The 12885-nt window shown below is 47.7% G+C and overlaps 1 pseudogene; it reads left to right on the forward strand.

The window, feature by feature from the left end:
• The first annotated feature begins 288 nt into the window (after nt 1-288).
• On the forward strand, nt 289-12413 carry LOC107133759 (annotated as a pseudogene).
• The last annotated feature ends 472 nt before the right edge of the window (nt 12414-12885 follow it).

Here is a 12885-nt window from a genome sequence, read left to right on the forward strand (position 1 = left end):
CTTTATAATTGCATATTTAATTTTTTAAAATTATAAGTAACATTATCCATTTGAGGGCTAGTCCTTTCCCAGCCATGGTAGTTTTTGAAACTGAGGAGCCTACTGCGTTATGACACTTCACTTACCAATTTATAAGGACAAAATAATAATCAAAGGCTTTCCCCCATTACGGGTGATGTGAGCTTTTAGACTCCCCAGTACCCCCTTACCAGTGGCTGCACATGTATGAGATAGTGGCCTTTTCCCTGGACCATTTTTCAGGTTCCTTCTTCTTTCAGACTCCCCAGGATGAGCACCCAGTCCCCACCCACACTGCTGGAGCTGTCAGGGAGCAGCCTGCTGAGCAACAAGTCCAGGGCCATCCTGGATCTGGAGGACCTGCCCATAGAGCTCTTCCCACCACTCTTTGTGGAGGCCTTCAGCAGGGGACACACTGAGGTGCTGAAGAAAATGGTGCAGGCCTGGCCCTTTACCTGCCTGCCCCTGGGGGCCCTGATGAGAAAGCCACAGCTGGAGATGCTCCAAGTGGCACTGGATGGGCTGGACATGCTGCTTGCCCAGCAGGATCACCCCAGGTGAGCGGGACCCAGGTGACCTGGAAGCACCCCGGGGACCAAGGAAGTGATGGCTGTGGGTGGAGAGACTGGGTGCTGAAGAGTGCCACCAGAGAGGTTTTGGAGAGGCCTTGCCCATGCTGAGCCCCATCTGGGAACGTGACCCAGATGTGGAGGGTGCTTGTGGCAGCTGCGGTGATCCCTGAAGAGGGCTGAATCTGCCCCTCCCTCAGCTGCTACAGGTCAGGTCAGCAGCCTGTATTGGAGGGAAGTGGGTGGAGAAAAGCAAGACAGAAGAAAGAGGTGGGGCAGGGGGCAGCAGCTGAGAGGGGAAGGAAGGGGCCTCAGGGTTGAGACTCTGCTGTCCTTTCTGCAGGAGGTGGAAACTGCAAGTCTGGATTTGCAGTATGTTCACCACAACTTCTGGAGAACGTGGTCCTGGATCTAGAGCCATGGTCGATGCCCGCTCACCAGAGTTCATGAAGAAAAATCGAACATTGAAACATGGTCCAGCAATGGCAGCTAAGCCACCCTTGAAGGTTTTCATAGACTTGAGCCTCACAAAAAGGCCCCTGGATGAATTCCTGACCCACTTGTTCCCTTGGGTCACACAGAGGAGGGACAGGCTGCACCTGAAACCCATCGGCCACACCAGAAAGGCCCTGAGACTGCTGCAGCTGGAAACTGTCCAGAAGGTGGAAGTGCACTGCACCTGGGTGCCCTCCACCTTGGCTGCTTGTGCTCCTTTCTTGGGCCAGATGAGGAACCTGAGGAAGCTGAGGTCTCCCAGTTCCGTGTGCCTGCCCACATCTCCCCAGAGGAGCAGGAGTGGCTGCTCACCCAGATCACCTCACAGTTCCTCAGGATGCAGTGCCTGTGGAAGTTTTGTGTGGATGCTGTCCTCTTCCTCGAGAGCCACTTGGAGCAGGTACTGGGGTGAGTAAGGGGGGTAAGGATCCTCTGCAGACCAGTATCAGTAAATCTGAAAGGGCACCTACTGTGTGCCAGCCACTGATACTCTCATGGTGAACAAGACACTTGAAGGTAAATAACCCCTCATCTGTTCCTTTTGTATCTGAAGCTCCATCTCCTAACCTGTGTTAGAGCAAAGGGCTAAACCAGGGTCCATGGTCTGGGAAGCATAACTCTGCCTGGAAGCCAGCTTGGGGGGAGATAGGAGCTAGTGAGGGTGGGTGAGGTTCCTTCCCTGGAAGGCCTGTCCAGCGAAGGAGGTGAGAGATGGGTAGAGGAGAGGACGCTGGAGGAGGGAAGCCCCCTCACCTGCACCTTGCAACAGGGAAGCTCTGTGCTCTCCAGCGGGGAGCAGAGGAGCTGCCTCTAATGCCCCCCTGGGGAAGGCTGCTGTGAGCCTCAGGTGGTGATTCTGGAGTTGAGGGTGAGGAGCAGGGATGGAGGGTACAGGGTGTGAGCCCCACAGGTGGACAACCCCGGTGGGTTTATTTCATCTTGTCTGGATTTGTCCTTCATACATGACTCCCCCTGACCTCCTGAGGTCAGAGCTGTGGCCTTCAGCTTGGCAGTAAGGGGGGGGGCTTAGAGATGATGGACCCACCTGGTCACTCAAGTGGTGGTGAAAGGCTCACCCTGAAATTCGGTGATGTGTACAAGCAGATTCTGCAACCCGCAGTGTCCTGGGGGTCCACCATCATCAGAAGGACAGGGTGACCTTGGGTTTGGGATTAGACAGTTTTCATATACCATTTCCCACTATATCCACTTGGTGCCTTCATTCTCCAGAAGTAACTCTTTGCTTTCTCTCCAGGAGTCAGACCCCCTTGAAAACACTCTCGCTGAGAGGTTGTCCACTCAAGGAGAAGGATTTAAAGCATCTGTCCATGTGTCTGAGCACTGATCAACTGAAGTGTCTGGATCTCAGCTCTTTTTCCATGAAAGATGAGTCCTGAGCCCCTCCAGGTCCTGCTGGAGAAGGACGCACACACTCTTGAGACCCTGGTCTTAGAGTTTTGTGAGATAACAGAGTCCGAGCTAAATGCCATCTATTCAGCCCTGGGTCACTGTTCCCAGCTCAAAATCTTCAGTTTCTGTGGAAACCAAATCCCCCTGACTGCTCTTAAGAACCTGCTGAGCTACACCGCTAGCCTGCTGCTGGAACAAGTGAAGTACCCTGCCCCTCTGGAGAGCTTTGATGAAATCCTCTGGGGTTTTTGGACTGAGATCAACCCCATGAAATTTGACCAGGTTCAGAAGGAGCTGATGCAGCTGGTGAAGGACATCAGGCCTGTCCACGACATCCAGATTTATTTTTACAATTGTATTCTTCACTTCAAGCATACAGATTTTATTGCCTGAAACCCAGTGGCAATTTGGTAGGCAGGGGATTGTTGACATGCACAACACATTAGCTTCTTTGGGCTGGGGGTGAGGCTCAGGTAGAGTGTGCCCTGCAGGCATGAGGCTGTGAGTTTGACCTCCAGAACCTCAAGAAATGTTTCTTATAAATTTCTGATGGGGTTCATGTGTGCATATGTCTTCAAGTTTGAGTCCAGTCTTGACAACTCAGGATGACCGTCTCAAAATAAGGGCTGGGATGTAGCTCTGGGCAAATGCCCTGGCTTCAATCCCCAGTACCCCTGAAAAATGGGATAGGGTTGGCCTTCAGGAGAGAGGTATAATGGCCTTCATTTTACTATGCTACTTGGTTTTTGGATCTATTATTCCATAATAAAAATGTACTAAATTTTCACTAATATGATGATTTTGTGTGTGTGGGGGGGTATTGAATCAAAGAGTGCTCAAAAAGGCCACATCCCCAACTCTTTTTAAGACAGGTTCCAAGTTGTATAGGCCATAGTTAAGTTGCTGAGGCTGGCCTTGAACTTGATCCTCCTGCCCCAGTCTCCCAAGCTGCTGGGACCACTGGTGTGTGCTACCACACCCGGCTGCTAATTTGAAATCCTTTGGAAGCATGGGACATAACTGCCATACCTGCCTTGCTGGGTTTGAAGCCCTGCTTTTTTTCTGTGCCTCTGCTCAGGGCCAAGAACCAAGTCTGAGCTACCAAGACAGACAGCAGTCCTGGAAGCCTGGTCTGCCTGCAGATTTTCAGGGAAGTGAATGGGGAGGTTAACTCAGAAAGATCAGACAACCATAGCCAAGGTCAGAGGACAGAAACCGCAGGTACTTCAGAATTTTAGTCTGCACCATGTCACCAGGCTATTTAAAAGGACTTCCAGTTGCCTAATTCAGACACCACTGGAGGTTCAAGGCTACCTTCTGGCATAATTGAGGAACAGGACTCAAGACTAGGATTGTTTTCTGTTTGGTGGCGGCTCAAAATGGATTTTTTTATTTGGTCATTTGCGGACAATCTGCCCAGTGTGATCAATAAAGCAGGACACTCCTGGACCCCATTCCTGTGGATTTAACCAAACCATTTCTCGACTGTTCTTTTTGCCATCAAATAACTCTCTCCTTGCTCCAAGCATCTGCAGCTTCCAGAAGGAGTGGACGAGTGTTCCAAAGGGGCCCAGATCTGTAGAATTGTGGCCAGGCCGCCATTTGGGAGGAGTGTCCAGAAAGATCAAAATGCTGTCACCTTCTGCAGCCACAGCATGTTCCCGAGGTCACTCTGCTTCAAGCAGACTGGCTCTCTCTCCCTCTTGGGGTGAAAATCTGCTACTTGCCAGGCAGGAGCAGCTGCTGGAGCAGGGGTTCAACTGCTGTGATGACTGGCTCTGGCTGTGGAAGGGGCAGGCAGTGGGCTCTCTGCTGTCCCCATATGCCCCCTACTCCCCAATACTAGACTGACTCCTCCTCCAGGTCTCAGATGGCATCACTTCTGAGGCCCTCTCCGAACACCCCATCGTCCACACCATGGTTGTTCCATAGAAGGAATGGATCACAGCTGGCCACATTGCACATTCTTGCTTCTTATGGATGGCCAGCCCCAGAGACAGGGACTCACCTGCCATCTTCATCCATGTGGATCCTACCTGACCCCCCTGCCTAGCTACACAGGTGCTTAATATATAGTGTTATGACTGAGCTACATCCCAGTCCTTATTTTTTTTATTTTGAAACAGGGTTTCAAGTTGCTAAGGCTGGCCTGCAACCTGTGATCCTCCTGCCTCAGCCTCCTGAGTTGCTGGGATTACAGCTATGTACCACAGTGCCCTCTGGTCTTCTCTGAATGTGGCCTGTTGCTCATCAGGGCCTCCCCCTGTTGGGTGCACTTTTCAGCCTGGTGGTCTCAGGAGGGCTGAGCTTCCTACATGATAGTGGCTCCCAAAGGGCAGGAAGCACAGCCTGCCAGGTGTTAGGCTCCTCTCCAGGGCCCAGTTCAGCAGCACTCTGGCATATTCATATTCTATTCCTCATAGCAAGGCTGGGGATGTAGCTCATTGGCGAATACCCCAGTCTCAATCCTTTATAGCAGGCTCAATCCCTTTTAAATAAATAAATAAATAATAATAATAATAATAAGGAGCGCTGGGTGTGGTTGCACATACCTGTAATCCCAGTGACTGTGGAGGCCAAGACAGGAGGATCTCAGGTTTAAGGCCACTTGGGACACTTTGCTACTGAGCTACACCCCCAACACATTTTATGTTTTTACTTGAGACAGGGTCTGACTATATTGCCCAGGCTGGCTTGGAATATCCGATCCTCCTGCCTCAGCCTTCCAAGTTACTGGGATTGTAAGTGTGCACCTCAGTACCTGGCCATAGAGCATTTAAAACCCTCAAGAGATTACATTGCACCAGGGAGCAAGTGCCATAACTTAAAGGAGAATAATAGCGTCAGACTGCAAAATTCCTCTGGATGAATGTTATACCAATACCGAGCCCTCAAATAACTCTCAGACCACACATTGCCATTCCAATTAAGCCTTTTTTGGTGGCCAGCAGCAGACACTCTACTCTCTAAAAGCGAGATGGTCAGAGTAGCACACCACATTCAGTGATGCCTCATATTTAAGCCAAAAACCACAAAAGGGAGATTTGGGAGTCTAGCCAATGTAAGCAAGCACATTGAGAATGAAAACAAGAGCAGTGCACTATAATTTTATTGATGTATTTATATTAACCAAGTTTTAGATTCTGTAAGGTGGAACAATGTTCTAAAATATCAGTTGCTGTTTCACCAGAGATGTACAAATTTCATTTGTCCAGTTAGTTGCTCCAGAGAATAAAACTTCACAGACACATGTAATTAATATTTTAAGAAGTGTTTTTCATTTTAATATGTAAATCAAACTTTTATTTATAACAGCACATTAATATTTGCTCTTACATATATAAACAACTTAGTTATAAAGAAACATTGTAATATTTATCCTTTATTTATAGATGTTTATATTACTTACTTAGACCCTATTGTTTACTTAGATGTATTATAATTATATTTTACCACACAAAGACATTTTTACCTGGAAACATGTTTTTTACTAAATATATTTTTATATTTAGAACATTTTAATAATTTTTAATACATACATCCCTCTTTTTGTTTATACCTTAAAATAACTCTTATCAATTTCTGAATTTAGATAAATTAATCCATTTTAATAAGAGGAAATATATTTACAGTACTCTAATTGAAATGCAGTTGAAACCTCTTGACTTTTTGTATATAGAATTATACCCGCTGGGACTTTTAACTTTTAGTAACCTTGTTTTTGTGATAACATAAAGTAATTTTAATTTTTTTAAATTTACCTATATATGAAAACACCAACAGTGCTTAAATATTTTGCCTTATGGAATTTAAGGATTTAAGATTATTTGATATTACATTTAACAGTTAACAGTTAAACTTTGTAAACCAATCAGATGTCTCTAACAATCACATGCATGATTAATTTCATATAGGTCAGATTTAATTTACATTTTATTAAAAAAGGGTATAAGACAAGTGCATTGAATACAATTTGTTATTTTTTCCCTTGGAAGAAAAATCCTAGAGATAATGGATATTAGACACTTTATAGACATTAACATTTTATTAACAACCGTTTGACCACCTAGAAAAAAATCTGTAACTTGTTTAAGTTGCATTAGTAACTTTAAAGACATTTTTACCTTTATTTATTTACCCAATTTCGATTGAACCTTTTAAATCATATGAAGCAAAGGTATTTGGATCCATTTCTTAAATTTTAATTTATGAGCCCATATGTCAATTTTTAGTACTAAATATATGTAGACACAGCAATACATGTAGACGGACAGTACTCCGGTGCCCCTACACAAAACAGACAAACAAAAGCCTTGTAGGTTTTTTATTAAAAAACTATCAGATTGAGAGTTAACCCTTGTTATTTGGCTTTAGAACAAAGCAGAATGTAATCAGAAAAACATATTAGCCTAGGCGTCTCTTTGTGCCAACACCAAGCAGATGGCAGGGCCGTGGTGCTTCTAATTCTCAAGGCTGCTCTTCCTAGTTCTGTGGTCATCTTCTGTAACTGATGTCTCTGTTTGCTTCTGCCTCTGCTCACATTTCTGTGCTACTGCATCTCTCATCTGGGCTCTGAGGCTGTAGGCCTTGGATTGAACATGGTTCAAAATAAGTGCATCTGTGCTGAATGTGTAGAGACTTTTTTCATGTAATTATTCTCTACACAGCACAGTGTAAACCGCTATGTAATGTTCCCATTGTATTAAATGTTATAAGGAACCTCGTGATGGTTTAAAGCACACAGGAAGATGTGCATAGGTTATATGCAAACACTGCATCATTTACACCTGACCTTGAACATGTGCAGATTTTGGTATACAAATGGGGTGTGGGGGGGTCCTGGAATCAATTCATTGTGGATACTGAGTGAAGACTGTCTTGGCCTTGGGCTAGGGAGTATAATTTTCACATATGTGTTTACTCTCTATGTCACTTGAACCCTACACATTTTCACACATCAATAATCATTGGTTTTCTGGTGGGTACTAGGGATTGAACTCAGGGGCACTTGACCATAGATGCACATCCCAGCACTATGGTGTATATATTTTAGAGACAGGGTCTCCCTGATGAGCTTAGTGCCTTGCCATTGCTGAGGCTGGGTTTGAACCCCTGATCCTCCTATCTCAGCCTCCTGAGCCACTGGGATTACAGGCATGTGCCACTGTGACTTGCAACCATGGTTCTTAGTATCAAAAACCTAACCCAGGTACATTTAAGCAGAGAGAACAACTGTAAGCATGTTGCAAAGCCCACAAGTTTACTGTTGGGACAATGCTTTGAAAGTGGGCAGGGACCAAGGGAAGCTGGCTAGTGTTGGGATGGGCAAAGGTGTGACACCTGCAGTGGAGGGGAGAAATAAGTCATATTCACACACTAATGCTTTTTTCAATGCTTTATTCACTCAAATCACTCAATACAACTTCAATGTATAGGTTCTTAATCAAGAAAAGGATAATCCTTAATGCTGGGCACTGCAATACAAATAATCAATTCAAAACTAAAAATTCTGAGTTAACTCTGAGCACAGCAAACACTTAATCATATCAGACTCATTACAGACATTCCCTCTGCATGCTCAGCTCAAGTGCCAGGTTTAGAGTGTCAAGTCTTAGGGTTGACGTCCAGCAGATGCTCACTCGCTCAGACGGCAGTGATCAGGTCAGGAACCAATGGAGGATTCTCCTGGGCTGGATGTGACAGCTGGTTGAGGAGACAGTCTTAAGAGGAAGTCGCCATTCTCACCAGGGTCGAGATGGGGCTGTAGAGTCTGAGAGTGGTGAGGACGATGCAGAGGATCAGGCAGATGATGAGAAGAGGTGGGACATCAGCACTGGACCTCATCGGGGTCTCCAGCATGTGGCCATGAGTGCAGCTGGCTGAATGTCTGTTCACTTGCTCCATCATTTCTACTAAATGTTGGGGCTCTGCTCACCCTTTCAGTCCCTATCGCTATTACCTTGTTTCTTAGTGACATCTTACATTCTGAGGTCATGACCTCTGGTTCGACAGTTTCTGTCCTGACCTCTCACCTCTGACTCCCATCAGGGTGAAGGCAAATGACCATGACTTCACTCTGAGTTTTAACTGGGTTGTGAAAAGAGACTTGTCTTTATCAGCTGTGCCTGATTCATACTAGAGGGCTCTGGAGGTTGTGCCTGGAATTACTTAGGCTGAGGCCATTCTTAGGTTAAGGCCATCCTGACAGCCAGCCTGGACCACAGCTTGGACCCCCCACAGACACCCTGATTAGGACCTGCTGCCAGGTGACAGCACAATTGGGGCACAGGCCACACCTTAGGCATTAACCCCAAACCACATCAGGAGGCAGAAAAATACAATTGACGTTTTCATTCCTATCAAGTGATGGTGGACCCTGCCTCACTTGGAGACTCCCATGTTGGGTGGGGAATTGCTTGACACAGGAAGGGCTTTCATTTAGAGGCCAACTAAACTACACCTCAGCTGCAAACAAAAACCAACATGTATTCCCTATCTATATATGTATGTATGCACCATCTCTAACCTATTCTATGACCCCTGAAGTGTCCTGCTGGCCTCCCTCGCCAGAGTTCTTGAGAGTTCAGAGAAGGGGAACGTGATGGAGATGTACAAATTTCATTTGTCCAGTTAGTTGCTCCAGAGAATAAAACTTCACAGACACATGTAATTAATATTTTAAGAAGTGTTTTTCATTTTAANGAGGGGTGGAGAGACCTTGGCCATGCTGAGCCCCATCTGGGAGGGGCTTCTGGATGTGGAGGTGCTTGTGGCAGCTGTGGTGACCCATGAAGGAGGCTGCCCCTGCTTCTAACTCAGCTGGTACAGGTGGGGGCCAGGCACAATTGGAGGGAAGTGGGTGGAGAAAAGTAAGACAGAAGGAAGAGGTGGAGCACGGAGCAGCAGCTTAGAGGGGAAGGAAGGGGCCTCAGGGCTGAGACTCTGCTGTCCTCCCCGCAGGAGGTGGAAACTACAGGTTCTGGATTTGCGGAATGTTCGCCACAACTTCTGGAGGATGTGGTCTGGAGCCGTGGTCGATGCCTGCTCACCAGAGGCCATGAAGAAGAATCGAAAATTGAAACATGCTCCAGCAATGGCAGCTAAGCCGCCTTTGAATGTAGTCATAGAATTGTGCTTCACAGTAAGGCCCCTGGACAAATTCCAGGCCCACTTGTTCCTGTGGGTCACACAGAGAAGGGACATGGTACACCTGTGTTGCAGTAGGCTGAAGATCTTTGGGAAACCCACCCGCCACACCAGGAAGGTCCTGAGACTACTGCAGCTGGACTCTGTCCAGAAGGTGGGAGTGCACTGCACCTGGGCCCCCTCCACCTTGGCTGCTTGTGCTCCTTTCTTGGGCCAGATGAGGAACCTGAGGATGCTGCTTGTCTCCCAGGTCCGCGTGCCTGCCCACACCTCCCCAGAGGAGTAGGAGCTGCTGCTCGCCCAGCTCACCTCGAAGTTCCTCAGGATGGACTGCCTGTGGAAGTTCTGTGTGGATGCTGTCCTCCTTCATGAGGGCCACCTGGAGCAGGTGCTGAGGTGAGTAAGGGGTGGGGGGAGAGCATCCTCTGCAGGCCAGTATCAGTAAATATGAAAGGGCACCTACTGTGTGGCAGCCACAGGAGGACAGGGGACAGGAGCTAGTGAGGTGGGTGAGGTTCCTTTTCTGGGAGGCCTATCCAGTGAAGGTGGTGGGAGACGGGGTAGAGGAGAGGGCACTGGAGGAGGGAAGCCCCCTCACCTGCACCTTGCAATAGGGGAGCTCTGTGCTCTCCAGTGGGGAGCAGAGGAGCTGCTTCTAATGCCCCCCTGGGGAAGGCTGCTCTGAGCCTCGGGTGGTGATTCTGGGGTTGAGGGTGAGGAGCAGGGATGGAGGGTAAGGGTGTGAGCCTCACAGGTGGACAATTCCAGTGGGTTTCCTTCATCTTGCTTGGGTTTATCCTTTGTAGATGACTCCCCCTAAAACTTCTGTGGCCAGAGCTGTGCCCTTCTGCTTTGCAGTGAGGAAGGGAGCCATAGAGATGTGCACCCATCTGTTCACAGGAGTGATGGTGAACCTCGCCCTGACATGGGGGTCATGTGAATGACCAGATTCTGCAAAAGGCAGAATTGCCTTTTGACACTGCTCCTCAGAACTAACTGTCTGGTTTCTCCTTAGGAAACCTGAAGAACCCCCTGTAGACTCACTCAATAACCAACTGCCGGATGTCAGATTCTGACTGGAATTATCTTTCCTGATTTCCAAACACCAGAAAGCTCAGACACCTGGAACTGAGGGGCATCAAACTGACCAATTTGAGTCCAGAGTACCTCAAAATTCTGCTGGAGACTGTTGCACCAACCCTGAAGAGCCTGGACTTGGAAACGTGCAGGATCACTGACTCCCAGCTCCAGGCCCTCCTGCCTGTTCTGAGCTGCTGCTCCCAGCTCAGGGTTTTGAGCTTCCATGGAAACCGCATCTCAATGTCAGCCCTGAGGGACCTGCTGCTTCACACTGCCAGGCTGAGCCAGTTGAGCATAGAGCTGTAACCTGCCCCTCTGGAGAGCTATGATGCCCAGGGTTCCATCCACCCAGGGAGATGTTCTCAACACTGTGCCGATCTCACAGCAATAGTGAGGGACTTTAGGCAGCCAAAGGTCCTTGTGTTCTGTAGTTTTCCCTGTCATTGTTGTGGCTACAAGTTCATTCACTGCTCGTGTCCAACAGCTGTCTAGTTGTGTGTGTTTTAAAAGCATACTTCTAGGCAATTGGAGGTATAACCAGGATGTAGGGTCACCTTAGATGGAACACAGATCCCACCATTTCAGACACTGCCTGAGGTGTGGATGGGAAAGGAAAGTGCAGCAGGGGCCTCCATTGGAGGGAAGCCCCCCGAGGATAGGACCTTCAGGACATGTGTCTTCATAGAGACATACATAGGGACCTGGATCTCTAGAATGGGATTCAGGCTTGATGGGCACAGGAAGAAGCTATTGTGTTTCATGGCTGGTCCATAAATAGTCAGAAATGAACGGAATCTCAAGGTTAGTCTTCTGACGTCCTCTGTGATGGATTTACCTGGCTTTCTGATGAAACCTTGGGATTCTCCAGGTGCTGATGGAGAAAGATGGCCCTGGGTGCTTGGTGAACAATGAGGTTCAGCCCCAGGAAGTCAAGGGATCAAACTGAAATCTGGTCATGATGTGTGGCTACTCTGTGGCTTAATACGTGCGGGTGCACACAGGTGGCCTGGAACATTCTACGTAGGCACTGAACATGAGCCAAGGCAAGGAAACCTCTTCTCAGGGGACCTCAGTGCCACCCAGACATTCAACACTGCCTCTTCCTTGAGGATCTTCATGTAGACCCAGAAACCTCAGGTCTCTGCCTCTGGATGCTCTGGGAAAGGGCATCTGTGCATATGATAGGCCCCAGTGTCCGGCTCCCAGTGCCTGCAGGAGATGTCCATGCTGTACTTTGATCAGAGCCTCTGGGTCTCACCAAACGTTGCCTGTCATCCACCTAGGTAGTCTGTCCTCAAACTATTGGTGCCCATTGAAGGTATTCAAATTCTCTTTCAGCAAAATAGTAGAATCATATAGGTAGATAACACTTGCAAATATTTCAAAATTAAACTGAATAAAAGCTCTGGTGGGGCGGGGGTTGCACATAACTGACAGACCTTCCCCTAACACTTTGCTCCGCTGAGCACTGGGCTGTTGGGGTTGTGCAGCGACCTTAGCCTTAGGTTCCCATCCAAGGATGAGAACGAGGTCCCCCCTCTCTTCATTTGCGGTGTTCTAAAGCTGCCTGTGAACGCGTTTTAATTATGGCTTGAATAACTCTCCACACATAGTGAACTGGAACCCACTTGGATGTGTAAGCAGACTGCAGCTCACTCTTGGAACTGGTAGCAGAGTCTGGGCCATGCACACCAGCTCATCTGTCCCCCAAACAGTGGGCCATGCACACGTGGCGGGAGGAAGGTTCTGAGCAGCATTTGTTCTGCACTGCTCCTGGACTCTAGATTCAAATAAAGCCAAAGACCTGCAAAATGAGATCTGTCATCATTTGATCTTTTAAGAGTTATCATGACTAAAAAGGGACTTGAAGATATTCTGGTTTCTCCAAACCCCTTGAACACTGGAAGGGTTTTGATGGCTCTTAGTCTTCCCAGAGCCCTGGTGATAAAGCACTCACCTCTCTTTGAGCTGCTCATTTTGGACTCTAGGTTCATTTGTGCTGTGAGACAGCACACAAATGTAGGATGTCATGACAAACAGGATCGGGTGTGTAAGGGTGGCTGGGTCAGGCAGATGGGACTGGGTTCAACTCCTTGTGTGATAGTCCAGCCAAAGTGACTCCATATTGTTTTGTGACTCCATCTTGTAAAACAACCATGCCAAGTAG

The sequence above is a fragment of the Marmota marmota genome, unplaced genomic scaffold, assembly GCF_001458135.2.
Source record: "Marmota marmota marmota unplaced genomic scaffold, marMar, whole genome shotgun sequence".
NCBI classification, from domain to species: Eukaryota; Metazoa; Chordata; class Mammalia; order Rodentia; family Sciuridae; genus Marmota; species Marmota marmota.